This window comes from Falco naumanni, chromosome 19 (genome assembly GCF_017639655.2).
Source record: "Falco naumanni isolate bFalNau1 chromosome 19, bFalNau1.pat, whole genome shotgun sequence".
NCBI classification, from domain to species: domain Eukaryota; kingdom Metazoa; phylum Chordata; class Aves; order Falconiformes; family Falconidae; genus Falco; species Falco naumanni.
Genome location: NC_054072.1, coordinates 2,346,026 through 2,364,056, shown reverse-complemented (window position 1 = coordinate 2,364,056; position 18,031 = coordinate 2,346,026).

Sequence of the window (18,031 nt, the reverse complement as noted above, 5' to 3'; positions counted from 1 at the left end):
GGAAAAGTGGGCTGGTATATAAGGAAGTAGTGTCATCTAGTGGTTAAAGAAAAAGACCAGGAAATCAGGACTCCTAGGTTATGTTTTAGAATTTACTGCCTACTTGCTGGTTGATGAATTTACTTGAAAACCTCAATATCCCATTTCTCTGGGGGAAGGGAGGAGAAGGAGGAGAGGATGGCGGATTGGCTTTTGGCCCAACTGATTTCCTAGTTTTCAAAAAGCCAAAAGGCTAAATGTGGAAGATGTGTGTGCCACCACCAGAACTCTTTTTTTTTTTTTTTTTTTTTTTTTTGTGGGGTTTGTTTTTTTTTTTTTTTTTTTGGTTACAGAGGCAATTTGAAGCCAACTCGGTCCTATTTCAGGAAACACAGGGAGGAGTCCTTTGGTGCATTTGCATTTAAATATAAATATGACCAGAACAGCTTAGAATTTGGCAGTTTTATTTCCCACAGAGTGCCAAATCCAGGCATGGGGTGGGTAAGGAATGCATTTGTCAATCTGCTTGTGGATAATGGAGGAGAGAGCGAGCTGGGGTGTATGTATATATATTTTCACTAGTAGGCAGTTTAAAAGCAGTTTATGGTGCTTCAGTAGTAGTATTGTTCATTGCTGATGATCACTTCCCATGTCAACCGTTTGTGGAGGACTCCCAGCTGTACTTTTTATTTCTATCAACTATAATCGGTGTATCTTCTGCTCCTCTTGGCAGCGAACAGGCTGGGATGAAGGATACAGTAGTAGAGCTGAATCCTGGAAAGCTTTAATCTGCAGCAGTTGGGGGAAAAGAAATGCTGTAACGGATTTCTCCTTTCCACAATAGCCCTTTCTCTGAGAAGGGTCTCAGCCCTAGCAGCGCAGATCTGCAGCCTTGTAGTCGCTGTGGATCCTTACGGCATTGTGGATACCTGGTGTAGCGCACCAGGAAGAACCCATCCCATAGGCCAGTTGGAACTGGATGATGGCAGGACAAGGGCAGAAAAACATTATATAGAATTCAGAGTTTTCAGTGGCTCTTCTTGAATTTTGAAGGTTTCCACTGGACAATTATGGCGTAGCTAAGCCTGCCTGCTGTAACCTGTTGGTACCAAGGAAGGAATTTGTGTGAGATGTCCTCCAGTTAACACGGTGCAGCAGCTTTAAAACAAAATGACATGGGGTTATTGGTCCCTGTGTTTTTTGCAGTCAGGGTTGACTCTCATCACTACTACCACGGTACTGAAGTGTATCGCTCTCCTTTATCAGAGATGACATGTATGGTTTAGGAAAAAGCGATTGATTTCCTATCTGTAAAGTAGAAAGAGGTATAGAGGAGTTAAGGGAGATTTTCTGAATTATTTGCTTATGTAATTCTCATTAAAACCAGTGGCAGTTATGCAACAGGAGTATCTTTGAAAGAGGTTGGCTCAGGCTCCCTGATGGCACAAGAAACTGAATCTTCATCTCCTGTGTTGTGTGTTAGCGCTTTTTGCTTCTGTCCTTATAGCCAGATCTCTTATGGTATTGAGATTGGCTCTTGGCTCTAGCTATGGCCCATAGTCTCTTAGGTTTGTTGACTTGCCATGCTGACAGTATTTTGGCTCGGTGATCCCACCAATCAACAGCCTGTGTGATCCCCCCCAAGAAGGGATCTGTAAATAAATGATATGAGCTGGGGACATCTTCATATCCGGCATTCAGGTGCCGCAGGTAGGATTTTTCATGCAGATAGACTTTCCACAGCTCTAAATATGGGACTGCTTCAGTATGCCTCTCGTTGCTTAGCACGCTCTTACAATGGCCAACAGCACACGGACATTTTCAGGGGCAGGGCTCCAAGAATTCTAGGATGTGTTCCTCCACCTCCTGCTTTCTGGAAGCTTTTCTTGACTACCTAATATTCTTGTTTCAAAATAGCGTAGATATTTTCACATTGGCAGTAAGAAAATGCTGAACTGGCTGACCCCCCCTAAGCAAAGTTCTTACCAAGCTGGCATGGAGGAGCCTTATCTCAGTTGCTACGTGAGCCTGAGCAACAAGGCAGCACTTGGATCTGCAGCCTGGGCAACGCGATTGAACAAGGGGAGCAGCAGAAAGGGCAGCCGACTGCAAAGCTGTTAGCATTCTGCACAGCACACAACTTCAGCTCAGTGTTAGATCTACTATTATAATTCTCTGTTAATTACATAGTGTTGATTATATAACTACTTAGCAGTTCCTCCTCTTTTAATGAGCACAGCTGTTTTCTGTCCAGCTTCAACAGGGAAAATTTCCCATCTCTAATTTAAAAGTAATACACTCAAAGAAAACTCCAGAGGGCTCTTGGGCTCGTGCTGTTTAATATGTTTTAACACTCGTGGTGCCTACAGGCTTCCTTCCACCTAAAGAGCACTTATGGACTTTCCCTTTACCACCTTAAATGAATCTTCATAACTAATGAACTTTTATTAATAGTGTTAAAAAACTAACAAACCCCTCACTTCATTGTCAGGAAAACCATTTTATTTAGGCAGACTGATACAAGCTGTCATGTAACTATACTAATTTGGATCCATGTACTGTATTCATGGTTTTCTGACCAAGAGCTTTTTACAAAGTGTGCAATTGGGCACTTCTCTGCCAAAAACTCTCCGAAGAGTGAGTGATATAAACACGTATGTGCTTACACTGAAGTTGCTGTGAGTTGCTGCTTTCCAGGAGACAGAAGTATTAACATCTGCTGGAGACAAGAGCGGCTGAGGTGCCTGGAGCATTAAAGGAAAGCAGCGTGTAGGCAAACAGTAGCAATATGCTGAACAAAGACCTTCAGGTCATTGCTTGCCCCCAGGTTCATGCCAGACGTGCTGCATCAGTGACAGTAACATTTTAAAGAGCTTGCTGAGAACTCAGTCCGGTTTTATGCACTGTTGTGGCAGTGCAAACATTTTGGGCACAGACAGTTTTTCTTTGGAAACATGTTTTTGTCAGGATCGAAACATTTCCCAGAAAGATGTGGCCTCAGATAAAGTTTTAGGTGGAAGAATTGTCAAAACAAATCACTTTAACTTTCTAGCTTGGTTTTCACAAAATCAGAATTATTTGACTAAGATTGTTCTAAATTTTAATTTTTCAGATATATGATAATATGCTAGCATGTTTTGACACTTGGCAGAATACAATCATTGCATCCTGAACAGAATGCACAAGAATGTTCAATTACTTATTTCACACCTACACCACCACCCCACCCCACCCCCAAACTTTTGGTCTATGAGCAATTTTGAAGGTGTGACACAGGAGGAAGAGGTTGTAGCAGTAGCAGGAAGCCTGTAGCAAGAGTTGAGCTTTGTTTTCAAGTGGAGGCTCGTTATTTCTGTTTCACAGTTCTCTGTTCTAATCTCTGACAAGATCTGGGACTTTCTCAATCTGTTTCCTTGATCCTATTAACAATGTTTAAAAAGTTCAATAACAGATAAATAGTTGAGCAAATGATCGAACAAACTGTGGAGCTGCAAGTTGCATGTAACCACCTAAACCAATTTTTGTTGATGTGCTTTTAAAGCATTACTCTCATCGGTAACATCCGTTAATTATTTATTAGTCCGTGTATCCTTTATAGGTGTAACCTTAACATAAATTGAGACTGCTTGATCTGTTACTGAGAGCGAAGACCGTATTCCTAGAAAGATGATGATTTATCTGGAAGTCGCTCTTTATTTTTGCCATTTTTAAATACTGCACAGATAAATACATCTCTTTAGCTAGTGTGTCCTTTTGTTTCCCTAGTACGCTTGACTGTAAGCATACATCAAGTTGTTTCCCTCGGGGGGTTCTGTTCAGATGCATCTTGAGTTACATTATGATAATAATGTTCATTCTTTGCATTAATAATTATACTGAATGTCTCCTGTTCAGCAAAGTATTGTATTTCTTTGATGTTTTCCTTGCTCTTCAGAACTGCTGTGCTGTTACTGTGTATTTTATGCTGATGGTGCAGGTCACCCATTCTCCCTGTTTTTATGTTTTGGTGGTTTTTTTTTCCCCCCCTCTCCATTACTTGTGCCACTGGATAGTAACATACCGTATTATGTACAACAGATTAGGGTCAGCTAATCCACTGAGTTCCTAGATCAGACAAGTAAAGACAAACTGAGCCTTGGTACTGACTACCGTGCTGCTGTGGTGAACTTTTCTAACAAAACCAGGAATTCCCAGACTCAGTCGCTTTTGGCAACAAATGGTGAGTGTAAGGTAAAATGGCTGGTGAAAACATGGTGTTTATACGATTACAAATCAGTTGCACCTGGTTAAAAACAAAAAAAAGGCAGGTTATTATAGCAGTTGTGGGAAGGTGATTTGGTGTAGAGGGGTGGGTTTTTTTGTTTGTGTTAGTTTAATAACCCTTTAAATTCCATTGATTATACTGGCAATGTACTAAGACTGAATTTGGCTCACAGTGACTGATTTAACAAATTATTGAATCATATTACCAAACATTTGCTTTTACTAATACCCAGACAAACAGGGATTCCCATGTTTTGGATGTAACATCTTTCTATGTGTTTTTTTGGACTTGAATGATCATATCTTTCGGTTCTGCAAATTGTTGCCATTTTGAGAACAAATAGAGGAGAGTCAGTTATTTTTATATATATATCTTTTTGATTTACAAAGGATGTTCAAGTTTTCCTTAAAGAAAACTGCAAACAGTAGAACATATATTATTAAAGTTTTGTAACCTTTTTTTTAAAATCAGCAGTGACCAAAGAGTTTTTGAAAGTTTTCCTTGTCTCGTGTCATTCAGTGACTATTCCCACCACTCCCCACCCTTTCCTCTTTTTAGATTTACAGCGGCAGTATCTACATTAGCTATATTAACTAAAGGGAACTGTAGCTAGTCAAAATCTGCAGACCGTTAATGTTTTGTTGGTTGCTTCTTTTGGTTCTGTTAACAAGTTAGAATGGAGGAATTTCTATTTAGTTTTCATGCTGTGCAGGAAAACACTGAAACAACCAGCATGAATGAAGTTAAGCTCGCTTGAAACCAGAATGTACAAGACTCCTATGCCCTAAACCTTTTATAGCCTGTCTAGATAGGAGCTGGGAGGAAAGAAATGATCCACTTTTGCAAAGGAGGAAATAAATTTCAGTAGTTAACTTGCCCTAAGATCAGAGTGGAGTTTTTCAGTTCTGTGGAATTAAGACACTTCTGGATTTCTTATCTAATGCCTTTACCATAAATTAGTTTTCTTTGCTTTGAGAAGTGATTTTTCTGCACGGATTTTGCGTTCCTGGGTAGCCTGACTTCATCCAATGCTCTCCTGGTGCTTTACAGATGAAGAGGGGAACGTCTCCGTATTGTAAGTGAGGAAGGCGGACCACAGTGATCTCACAGGGTCTGTCTTTAAGTTGTAAGCGTGCAGACATTCACTACAAAACTTCATGAAGATTTTTTGCTTTTTTTTTTATGTTGGCTGGATGAATTGATTTAGGTTGGCTCATGTATTTAATGTATTGCTGACTACTGCCGCTAGCTTCTAGCTGGTGTGTTCAAACTGTATTTGACATAGGGAGCCAGCAAAAGGTGAAAAAATTCCCATTAGTGACACCTGAGCACCGTCCCTCCCAGGAGGAAATCAGTCTAGTGTTGTATCAGTCTAGTGTTATAAGACAAAGCCGTGCAGCAGTCAAGAGGGTAATAGCAGCATTTAGAGGACTTGCTTGCTAGATTTCCTGGACAGAAAATATATAGTCTGTGACTGAAGATCATCTTTTAACCTGGTTAGCCTAGAAAGAGATAGAGATAGTAGTATTGGGAAAGATTATTTAGCCCATGCACATTGCAAGTTTCAGTTTGTTGGTCCACTTGAAAACCACTACAGAAAAAGAAATCAAGGACAGAGAGTATCTTTCTCCTGCACAAAATTGGGGTGCAGAATTGCTGAGGAGAATCTTGTTTCCATCAGGAACAGTGGAAGAGATGGGTAAGGCTAGGATGATGGCCACAGTTGAAACCCACTGGTTTTAAAAGGCTTTGTTAAAAGCTCTTTAGCTCTGAAGAGAGCTGTAGAAAGAAAGTCTTGTGAATCTTTTTATGCTTTCTCCAACCCTTTGTGTCTCCCTCTTCCCTTCAAAGCAGCAATTCTACTTTTTTTTTTTTTTTTTTTGTGCCTTTAATTTTTTTCTCCCTTCTCAGTTTTGCTTAGCAAAGACTCTCTGGGGAGCCAGTGCAGAGTTGAACTTGGCACAAACAGCCAGGAAGATGGCTTGAGCTCAGTGTCTCTACAAATGTCCAGGATAAACTGCTGTATTAATATTTGAAATGATTGCCTAATACAGTATGCACTGTGGCAGGGATCCAGGGAACAAGGTTTTCCTGGTGAAATCTGCCTTCTTTTTAATATGCAGCTATAAACAATTTATTTTTAAAACTGTTACGTGGAAAGAGCCATGTTTTTGTTAATGGCAAATCCTGACACCCTTCTTTTGGCCTTACACCAATTCTGTTGCTACTTCTGTGGAATTGTGGTGACTTTTCTTGGGTGTAGTGCTGGAGAATCTATCCCTGTTGTTTTACAGCTATATAACAGAAAATCTCTTCAGAGTGGGAATATCTGTATTAGTCAGAACTTCACTGTAGTGAACTCTCATCTCAGACAGGTTTAATTTAGATTTACAAAGCAGGCTTTGGTTATGTTGCCCTAACAGCCTGTCCAGTGTGAGACCTGTAGGCTCTTCTTTATCTCAAAATAGATGTTGGGTTTGGTTTGGTTATTATTCCCTCCCCCCCCCCCCAGTCAGTGACAAATGGTGGTGTACATGTGTGAACAATGTCTACTACTTTTCATGGGCTTTCCTGTTAAAGCATTCTCTTTCTGCATACGATTTCTATTTATGGGGTGGAAGGTGATTCTCTAACAAAAATAAATTTGCCAAAACTTGTAGAAGTGCCTTCTTTTCTAATGCTGTGTGAAGAGCAGAGAATGCTGACACTAAGTGTGTTAAAAGAGCAGTGACAGCTACCTTAAGGTCTGTCTCAATAGCTGTTTAAATTGGCAGAGTCTTTGCTTTGTTTAGCTTTTGGAAGCATGGGAAAAATGTTTACTGGTTTGAACGCATAACTAGATGAGTCATTACATAAAAATATGTGGTGAGGTAGGCCTCGCAAAGGCAGTTATTACCCTTTTCAATCAGTTTTACCAAAAAGATAGTATTTTTTTTGTTACTGTAGTAGTTGTCTGTTTCAAGTGATTCAGAACTTTGGTATTAAATTTATTCTTGGGCTTGGGTTTTATCTTGCCTCTTGTGACTTTTGTGACTGCAGAGGAGTTGATTGTGACTTGACTGCTGTAAGATTTTTTTTTTTAGGTTTAAATCTTGGCTGTACAGTGTCCCATTTATATCATTACTACCAGAATTCATGAAGACAATCCAATAGGATTGTTGTGACAGTTCTGAATTTGCTTTCATTGTGGAGTATTTCTACTTACATACATTCATAGGCAGATGTTTACATAATACACGTTCTGAATTATGCTGTTAATCCCTTAGAGGGATGAATTTTCTTAACCCTTTTAGGTAAGTGTCTCGGGGTAAAAGCAGAGAGGTGACTTCTATTTATGCCAGTTTGATTCTGGACAACTATCAGGGTCAGTGAAATTAACTGTTACTAAATTCAACAGGAAATCTTAATTCCACCAACTAAGACTCACAGTTTCTCAGGATGCACTGTTTCCAAAAGCCCTAAAGTCTTGTCAGCTGAACTATGGCAGCCAGAATCCCACTCTGGGTATGTGTTGCCACGTGCCCCAGCTGGAATCACGAGTCCGGCATGGTGATACATAGCGGTGCACATGCCCTGTGCGAATCCAGCGTAACCCAAGGACAAGACGAGAGGAGAGAGCTTGTACTTGCCTGCTGCCTTGCAGCAGGTAAGGTTAGGATAGAGGCAGAAACAGAAGCCAGAACTTGTGGCTTGTATTTACATGATTATCAGCTAGACAGTTCTGCCTGTGAGGAATATAGTTTGCAGACTTGTGGACTGATTTTGGGGGTTTGGGATGGTCTTGAGGTAATGGTGACAGGCTTTTTGCTCGAGTGTCCAGAGGAGAAGTGAAAAATATCGTGCTGAAGGGACGCTTAAAGAGATTATTCCTTTTAAAAGGCTATATGGTCACATCAGAGAGGTGGCAGGAGAGAGATCTGAGCAATTGGTAAGCAGCCACATCACAATCCTAGAAGATGACTTGGTTAGAAGTTCTCCTCTCCCTGTAGGGAACTACATATGAAAAAAAAGCAAAGCAAGGAGTTGGGCTGGGACATGTCTTTTCTTGAGTGAAATGAAAAGCTGAAGCTGTCCCTATGGAGTTGTGATTCCGAGATCTGCAGTACTTATGATCTGGGCTCTGGGTTTGAAAACTGGTGATTGAACTCATGGTTTGTTTGTTAGTCCTGACCAATTTTGGCCCTTGCAGAGAGTCAGCCCTACTTCCTTTAGTAGCCCTTGTAAGCTTCTGGGGAGCTCTGGTCGAGACCCCTTGAGGCCCTCAGATCGCTTTTGAAGTTTTCCAGCAGGCAGAGTGAGGATCAGTAGCCTGATGTGAAAAGGCAGGTTTGACCTATCCCCAAAGCAAGCGTAAAACCCAGTGCTAAGACATGTTTGAATTCTTACCTCCTCAGTTACTCCGTGTTGCAGACTAGATAGTTCCTAGCTACCAGAACCTTGACGCTTTTCCGTACTACTTCAAACTATGTTGAGGAGCTGGATGGGCATGGGGTGTTTGTTGTGCTGTTTACATTGCTGGGGCTCAGACACTGCGGGGCTCATGCAGCAACGCATAAGCATGCACTTCTTGCTTCCTAATTCGATGGAAATTCAGCAGAAAGTGCTGAAGCACATTCTGAACCACATATTTGCCCAAATAAGCAACATGAAGAAAGGCTGGCTGCAAACAGAAAGCATTTCCTCTGTCTCCTAAACATTAGTGTTTCTCATCCATTTGATTTAACAAGGGCAATCACCCTGCCACTCTATTTATATCTGTCAGACCCACAGTGCACATAAAGTAGACCTCTGATTTTTAAGAGGAAGAGAGTACCCGGTGCCTGCATGCCTTTTAGTTCATCATGCTGCACATCTTACCAGCCAAAAGCATTTGGAGGTTGCCTTGATAACACAAATAGATTCCTGGCATATGGCAAAGGGCTATTTTTTATTATTTACACAATTAAAGGAGAGGAAACACTGAGGGTCTTTGATTAGAATTAATGGTTCGTTAGCCTGGGCTGTCATCACTTGCTAGCACTGTGGTTCTGGATGGAGAAGTTGATGAATTATTCTGGTTAGAAGAATAATAGTGGGCACAGGGATTCACAGAAAAATACTGAGTTATGAGTAGAGCAGCGAAACTGTGGAAGTGGTTTCTGAAGGCAAGGAGCCCGAAGGCCTGACTCTGCACTCACTCTGGGTGTAGATGAGTGTGCACTTCACGAGCAGCTGTGGTTGTGCCAGATGTTACTGCCTGCTACTGTCTTTCTTCAACACTAAATGCTTGTTACTGCTCCACTGATAGAGCTTACCAAATCCTAAATCCGCTGGCAGAGCTACTTGTGAGTCATCATTTATTTGTTTCCGTCAAAATGGGAGCAATGTTAACAGAACCACGTTACTGAAACTTTCAGCAGATGATTTTTTTTATTTCCTTCCTCCCCCTGAAGCAATGTGAGTTGTACTCTCCCAGTGTTGTGGAAGAGAGGAGCATTTCAGGAGAGTAAACCTTCTATTCTTTGGATCTAGAAGACGACATCCCTCTTGAAAACAAGTCGTAGGGGACAGAGGTGTATTTGGACAATGTTTTCACATCTTCTAAATTGAAATTCTGATTCAAAACCAGCATTTGAGGACTAAACTTGCTGGCTTTACTGTAGTGGGCTTTGACTACTGAGCAGCCCCCAGTGTTGTTCCCAGGTCAGGCTTAGGCAAGGAGGCAGAGATGGTACCACAGTACAAATCCAGAGGGATTTTTACCGAACACACGGTTCTCACATTGCTATTGGATGTGTTTTTGTAACTTCGTTATGCTCTGTCACACTTTATGATGTGTAAGAGGGGATTTGGAGCATGTATTTTATCAAGCTACCTTTGTGGACTTAGAGACTTGTTGCTAGTCTGTTATGTTTTAAAGCAGGAGCTGTGTTTTTCACACCAAACTAGAAAGGAAGCAGTGGGTCCCTGTGCGGAGAAAAAGAGGACCCAGTAGGTCCACAAACCGTTGACATGGAGCAGGGTGAGGTGATACATCTGAAATCAGACCTGTATTGAGGAACCTCTCTCGCAAACAACCAAAAGCTTAAGCTAATTTTGTGAGAGGTTTAGATTTGAGTGTTATTCCTGTCTGGGAAAGTAGCGGGGGTGGAAAAAAGCAACCCTAAGGGTTTTCAGGGACGTTAGAAAGAAAAACAAAACTCTCATGGACAAATAGATCAGTCTGCAGCACTCAGAGCACTCTTATTTTAGCAGAGATGGTTTCTCCTTCTATGTTGGAACTGCTGTGAGAGTGGGTAGAGAGTTCATGTAACACTGATGGCTGGCCCCCACACAATGCAAATATCATAATTTTCTCTCTGGTACATGCTCTTAGTATTAATAGCAAAGAACCCAACAAACAAAAAGTAATCAACCACTTTCTGTAAAGTTAACTATGTAGACTGAACACACACACACACACACACCCCGCTGTTCCCTGTGCTGCTTTCCTTATTTCTGTTTTATTGTTTGTATTTAATGAACTGGCAAATAAATTACAAAAATTTGTTTTATAAGCCAGTTACTTATTAATTCCATATTTTCTGCAACAGGTTCTTAAATTAATGAATCAAGGAGATAGGAAAGCCGGCTAATTTAATTACACAATTACTATTGCCCTAACATGTATTTTAAGGACATGTCATAGCTAATAGATGTTTTATTTATTTATTTAAGTGATCTTAATATTTGCAAATTTTTTTTAGTTCTGGCTTTCGGTATTCCCCCCTCCTTTTTTTTTTTTCTTCTTTTCCTGGGTTTAGTGAGGATTATTAAAAAAGGATTGCTGATATGGCCAAAAGAGATACCTTTTTGTGCTGGTCTCGCTATGGTTGCAAACTAGTTCTTGCTCCAAAAATGACTTTGTTTAATGATGATTGAAAAAAGCCAACAAACTGAAGTAGTGTTCCTGAGTGAATACTGAACTCCACGTGGCTAAATATCACACATTTCTATTGAAGGCGCTTGCATGCCACCTCCGAAGTAGAGCGTTTGTACTTACCAACCTGTAGGTGTAACCTGAAGTTTAAAAAAAAAAATAAAAAAATAAAATAACCCGGTTCAGCCAAGGCAGTAGCAGTCTCATCCACTCTGTAGCAAGGACTCCGTCAGGAGACAAGACGAGATGCTGTGTAGGTTATGCTGAAGCCTAAAGAAAGTGTTATTTTGGTAGAACACAAGTGTGTCTTTGAGAAAGTTAATTGTGAAGGACACGCTTTTTGTTGCTGTAGTTGTCTGCAGAAAGCTGGAAAATTCAGTTCTATTTTTGCATTTGTATGGTTAAATGCTGTGCTAAGGGATGCTGGTGGGAGATTTGGTGGACACAGGAGCAGGCATCTAGCTCCAGTTCCTGCGGGCACCAGCTCGGTGGTGGAGACCCACATCAGGATGGGGTGAGAGGGCTGCATTTCTTCCAATTAAAGTCATCATCACCTTTGAATATTTTGGATGTGCAAGAAATTTGTCTCTGTTCTACTCTATTTATATTCATATGTTTAACCAAAAAGGAGATAGGTTATTTCTATATATCCATATCCATCATGTTATATATAGACATTTAACACTTGATTCATTTCATACCTGTTTGAAGCTTCCCTAATGAAACAAATTCTTAAATGGGCTTTGAGTAACTGTTTCCTGGTGGAAAAGTATGCACCAAGAAAAGGAAATGTCTGCCGTTATTTTGGGAGCATAGAATATATTATTAATTCGAGGCATTAGGAGGAAAACATAACAAATTATTCTTAATAAGACTTTCAGAAAGGATATTTTCTAATATACAGGCTCAGTTCTATTTATTCTTATTTTTCCACCAAATTAAATTAGCATCCTCTGCACACTCTGAAATGACCTTTATTTGCTTGCTAACAGACGCAACAGGTAGCTTAAAATCAAAGAGCAGTTCGTTTGTGGATTTTCTTTTTTTTAACAGTCAGGGCGTGATACAGGGAGGTGGGGGGGCCGGGAAAGTACTTTATTTTTTTGGTATGTGGACAGACTTCCACTCTGTCCGTACACTTCTTCCTTAATTCTTTTAATATGTAATATCCATGGTAAAAGACAAAGATCCTTCTTTGGCATGTCATATTCCCAGTGGTCCAGGAAAGTGCAGGCTTTCCTCTTGCCTTTCAACCTAAGCTAAATGCTTCATATTCTCTCACTGATTTCAGATTTTTGGCTTGCATGATTTCATCGGTTTATTTAGGTGATAGAAAATTGACTGAATTTTTCAAGTCCTGTTTGCTATGAAAATTGGACAGAGCTTTATTGTTTCAATGGCCAAGAGCTTTTCTCAGTTTCTGAGCTGTGTATTTTTGTATGCAGCTGTACAAGCCACAGTAGAAGATAAAATACTGCAGCAGGACTTTCCTACAGACTTGTTATCCTCCCTCCTCCCTGTTGAAGACAGCAGTTATTATGACAGTGTCTGCAGAGATGTTTGTAGTTTATTTACACAATATACAGCCTAAACCGGTAACCAGGACTTCAAGAGCAACTGAAACTTTACTTCTCTAACATGATAATCCTTGAGCTAAGGGACAAAGCAGTGGAGTTGGAGTTGTTCCTTAAGCCTCTGAAGCACTGAAAATCTCAATAAACTAACTCTCGGTGGGTTTACCAGAACTATCAATCACCTAAAATGACATTATTTTTTCTTCCCCTCTCATCTAGTCAAATTAGATGAAACCTCATTTTCTCTTGGTCAAATTTTAAGCCATTTTCCAGTTTTTATTTCTTACAGTTAACCTTTAGACTAAAGTTATTTGTTGTTAACATAGAAAGATGCATGTTGTTTTTATTTTAGCCTTGCAAGGAGCAAATCTTCTGGAAGTAAGGTCTTAATAATGCTTTAAATTAGTATTCTTTACCGAATTAGTCAACCTAATGATTTTTGAATAATACCATTTTTAAGTATTCTGCTCATGTCATAGGCTATCCAGAAAAAAATTTACATGTGAAGAATCTTGTATATAATTTCTTGTGAGGCAGAAGGTAAGCAGTAAGCCTGTAATTTTCTACCAATTTATTAGCATTCAACAAAATACTGCATAAAGTGAGCAGCTGGTACAACTTCCAGTAATTTTAACTTTGTATTTTGTTACTTCTCAAACTTTCTGGTCATCATTAGCACAAAGCACAAAATAAATCTTTCTTCAAGTCTCCTGTTCTCTACTACTTTATTGGAATAAATACTAAGGTGAGGAAGTTACATGAACGTTTGCAGAACTGTATTAATTCTTTTTTTCCAAATTTTCTCCTCTCTTGGTGAAGAATAACCTTCAAATTTGCTTAAGAAAATAACTTCTGGATGCCGATATCCATGTTTTCAAAGAACTTATTTTCATTTATAGAAAGGCAGGTGCTGAGATGTTATGAAAATGAGGCCTTTTAATTTGTGTTCAGGTCCCTTCAAGTTAATGTCATGGTTATTTATGAAAACCTGTTATTTCTGCGACCTGTTTGCAAGATCGGGTTTTCTTATTTATTTATTTCTGTTTTCAAGAGAAGGTAACTTTTTAGTAGTTCTTTTTAGTAACCTTGTAATCTGAAAGTAATGATCTCTAAATTTGAACCTGCTGCTGAAGTCTTTGAGGGATCTCTTCCTGTTTATAATCCAAAATGCTCGTGGAACAATAGAAAATACTTCAGAAACACAGCACGTTCTGACGCAGTCACTACAGGCATTGTTTTAACACAACTAAAATACGTGACTACTTCATTTTTCTGGGAGCTTTAGCTACTGCTAACCATGTAATCTGCCTCCCTAAGAGGATTTTAATGTGTAAATCTTTGTTTATCAAAACTGTGCTTGTATTTAATTTTTTTTTTTTTTTGAGGGAGAGAAGGAAAACTTGAGAGAGTTGTAGAAGACCTTAGAAAGAGAAAAATGCATTTTGAGAATGCCCTGATGGTTTTTTGGCATATGGAATTTTCACAAGCACTGAGGATTTTTGTCCTGTGGGACTCTGATTCGATATGCTGGTTTTGAAAATGAGACATGATCTTCTGCATTGTTTCAGGGGTCTTTTAGTAGTTTCCATTCAGTGTTTAAGGCTTCTGAGTATAAGCCTAACAAGCAGTTGTTTCTTCCTTTGGATTTGTATCGCGTTTGGAATATTAGTTGTCTAGAATTTTTTTCTGAAAGTTAAAACAAGTGCACCCCACAGCAGGAAAAATAACCTAGATGTCCTGGTTTCCAGTTCTTGCTTTAATCAGCAATTGTGTCTTTTTAATCCCTTTCCTCACATGTAGTTACAGTATTTTTCAGACTTTTTAAAATATGAATGTGTAGCTGAAAAAGTTTCTTGGACAGCTGGCCATGTTTGTTTTCAAAACCTAGTACTAAACATAGTTGCTGCTGCTGATTTAACCTTCCATGTGTTGAAATCTTTTTTCCTTTGGGTGGCTGCTTTCTGTGTTACCAGTTTTACGTCAGAATCCGACCGTCAGATTTTGCTGTGCATTGTAGGAGAAAAGAGAACATTTTCCTCCTCGTTCTACTGAAAAGGTTGTTAAAGAGTTGCCATGGAATATATAAAAAATAAACTTCACCTTGAGCTCCAGACCTGTGATCTGCTCAGCCTGTTTCTTACGTTATGAACATTGTCCCTCAATGTCTCTGGTTTTGCTTGTGTTACAGGGCAGAATTTAACATCAACTGTTGTTCCACTTAATCCTTTTCTTCTCTGATTTCTGCCAAAACTTTTCTGAACTAAGAGGTTTGTTTCAGAATCTTTGCAGCTGTCTCAGTGTAGTATTCCATTTTGTGTTACCTAGGCATCTCATACTTCCCCCCCCCCCCCCCCCCCCCCCCCAACTAGCATGTGAGAGAACTAGTTCTGCCACGTATAGTGTGTTTAGGGTGGTGAGAAACTTGAAAAGAGTTAATCTGTTGCTACAGATGACAAAGCTACTAGCCATCTGGTTGAATCAAAGTTGATAAGTATCGCTGCTTTTAAATTAATAAGTACCATGTTAGAAGAGTAATTGGAAATTGCGTAAAATATGGATTTGGGACTTTTGGTATAAATAATAGAGAATTTATATTTGTTAACAGCTGTAAAATATTTCTATAAAAAGTTCCACTTTGGCGATTACTGCAGTATTAAAATATGTAATGTTTGTCATATTTCATCTGATGATTAGGATTAGTAGAATAGCATTATGTTCTGAACTGCCATGTCAAAGTTTCACTATTATTAAAAACTGTATTAGAGATTTTTCCTTTCGAAGGTAGAGTTCAAATCCCTGTGAAATGCAGGTTATCCTAGGTTTGTTTTCCTGTTGTCCACAGCTTTAGAAAGGATTGCCCTAATTCCATCAGTACAATAGCTAGTCGTAGAAAATGAACAGTGGTATGGATAGAAAGGTACAACTGGAGGTCTAAACGAGCCCGGAGACATAACTGTGTTTATACCTTCACTTGGTAGTAATTAAACGTAGTCAGGAGTGTGTAAGTTACTTGCTGTTTATCCCCGTTGATGCACTGAAACAGAACTAGAAATGCAGCAAAAAGTTTTCAAAGGAAAATATTTTGAATTCAAGCTGCATAAAACTGATGGAAGAGTATTTACCAGTGCTGTAAAAGCTGAGGAAGTAAGGTTATCAGTTGGGGCATGGAGAAAACTAGATTAATATTCCTGTTTTGGCTGAGTCAGATCAGACTTGAACATTTGTTTCACCAGCTATGGTTCCTTTTTTAATTGCTTCCTAGCACGTCTCTGCTGGGGCTTTCTTCACGAAGAGCATCTGCTCCCTCTTTTATGTCTAAGGTGGAGGTGAAGAGTAACAATGTTGTAAATAATTGAGGAAACCTTCTCCCTGTGCTGTTCCCTCATGTAGAAATAGGCTAGGTCGCTCGCAAGCTCCTTTTGTGCAATCTTGATAAAAGGAAGTGTCTTCAGTGGTGGGATGTGAGGAACTACTATCCCAGTAAATTAACTTGCATATAGTCGTTTGCTCTTCTCACTTTTGAAGTGGCACAACTCTGCACCTTCTGCATGATATATCAATGCTGTATTAAACTAATATAGTTTGCATTCCTCCTTTGTATTCACCCTTGATACATATTAAACCTTGCTACCGTGCATTTAATCATAGCTACTGTGATTTAAGCATACTTGATTTTTCAGTAAAACCTGGTATAAAACAAAAGGGAAGGGGAGGGAAAGGAAAGCTTGGTTTGCAAATTGAATTGATATAACCTCCCACCAGCTGTGTTAGCTGCTGAGTAACAATAACTCCAAAAGGGAGTTGACACTGCATTTACTATTTCGTTGTTTTTTTTTTCTCCTGTTAAAACCTTTGAGAGGTTTGAGGAAAAAGCATTTTATTACATGTGAATTAGTAGAAAAGTCCAATTCCCTATAAATTCATGCTTCGTCTGAAAATACAAGTTTCTGAAAATTAGATTCTGTGATTAGGGTCCTGTAATAATCATGCTCACAGGCTCTCATGCCTTCAGCTGTTATATATGGATTGGCAGTTCATGGAAGATAGCTTGTGGTAACTGAAAATGTGCTCCTGTAGCTTAAATTTAGAGGACTTTGTACTGCAACCTGTAATACCGAGCATTTTTGCTATTATGCGATTACTTTGCAGAAGTCTGAGATGGCCTCAAAAGATGGTCCAGAGCTGGTTTGGAAATACTTGTGTTTCTGTAAAATGTAGCTGCACAGCAAAAGCTGAACGAAAATAATAGCCAAGGATAGAAAGGAATCCAGTCAGATAACCACTATAAATTATATTTATGAAGGAGTTTTTCTTTTCCATTCTGCTGGCTGTATTTCAGAACATATGCAGACGAATAGTTGATATTTGGGCACTGGAATATGCTTTCCCCTTTAAGAATATGAAGTAAAGATGTATTCAAGGCTGCCATAAGTGGTACTAGCATTCAGAGGTTTCAGGATCTCTAATGTTAAATGTTTTCTTGGTCACGTTCCTTCAGCAGGTATGGGAGGCTGTCATTCTGCACCTTTCTGTTTCTTAGCCGTGATGGACACTACTCCAGTACACGTGAGCCCTAGGCAAGAGTGTTTGTATTGTATGAGCTGGAGTTCTAATGCCACTTGGGACTAATGTGGGGCACAGTCTTTTTAGTCTCACTACTAAACAGAAGTCACTTTAATTCTCCTAAGGTGAATACGGTAGATTTAGGAATGTATTCTTTTGGCACATTTCCCTGAAGTGGCAAGAAATGATCAGATTTGGGACTGGTTGCACTTTTTCTGTCCTGGTAGTTCGTTAATTAGATGGAACAACATTTACTTTGGTGTTTTTTTTTTTTACTTTGGTTTTTTTTTCTTTGTCCGTTGTGGACAACTGTACCACAGTTTTTTGGGGGCTGGGGTGGAGAGATGGATTTTTTGAAAATTCTTTTATTTGTGGCTTTTTAGGAGCAGAAGAGGAATGTGACCTGTCCAGGAAGTGGGTGGATGCTTGCATTTCAAGTGAAAAGCTGATTTCATTTGTCATGGGGGTTACGCAAAGAAGGTTTTGTTCTGTTATCTCTGAGTGGCGCTGCTATGAACTTCAGAGTACCTCCAAATACAGTCAGTAGTTTCACTAGAGAATAACGGCGTGGTTTGCTGTGGGTTATTTGGTTTGGGGTGCATCAGAGTTGGTGCATGAGAGATGCTGTGAAGCTTTAAAGAAGCCAGTTTGAAGTCCTTGCAAGTTCCTCGTGGCTTACGATCAGAGCCTTCTACTACTTAGTAGCGTGTTGCAGTGTTTATGGACAGAAATCGAATGAACATAACCATGTTG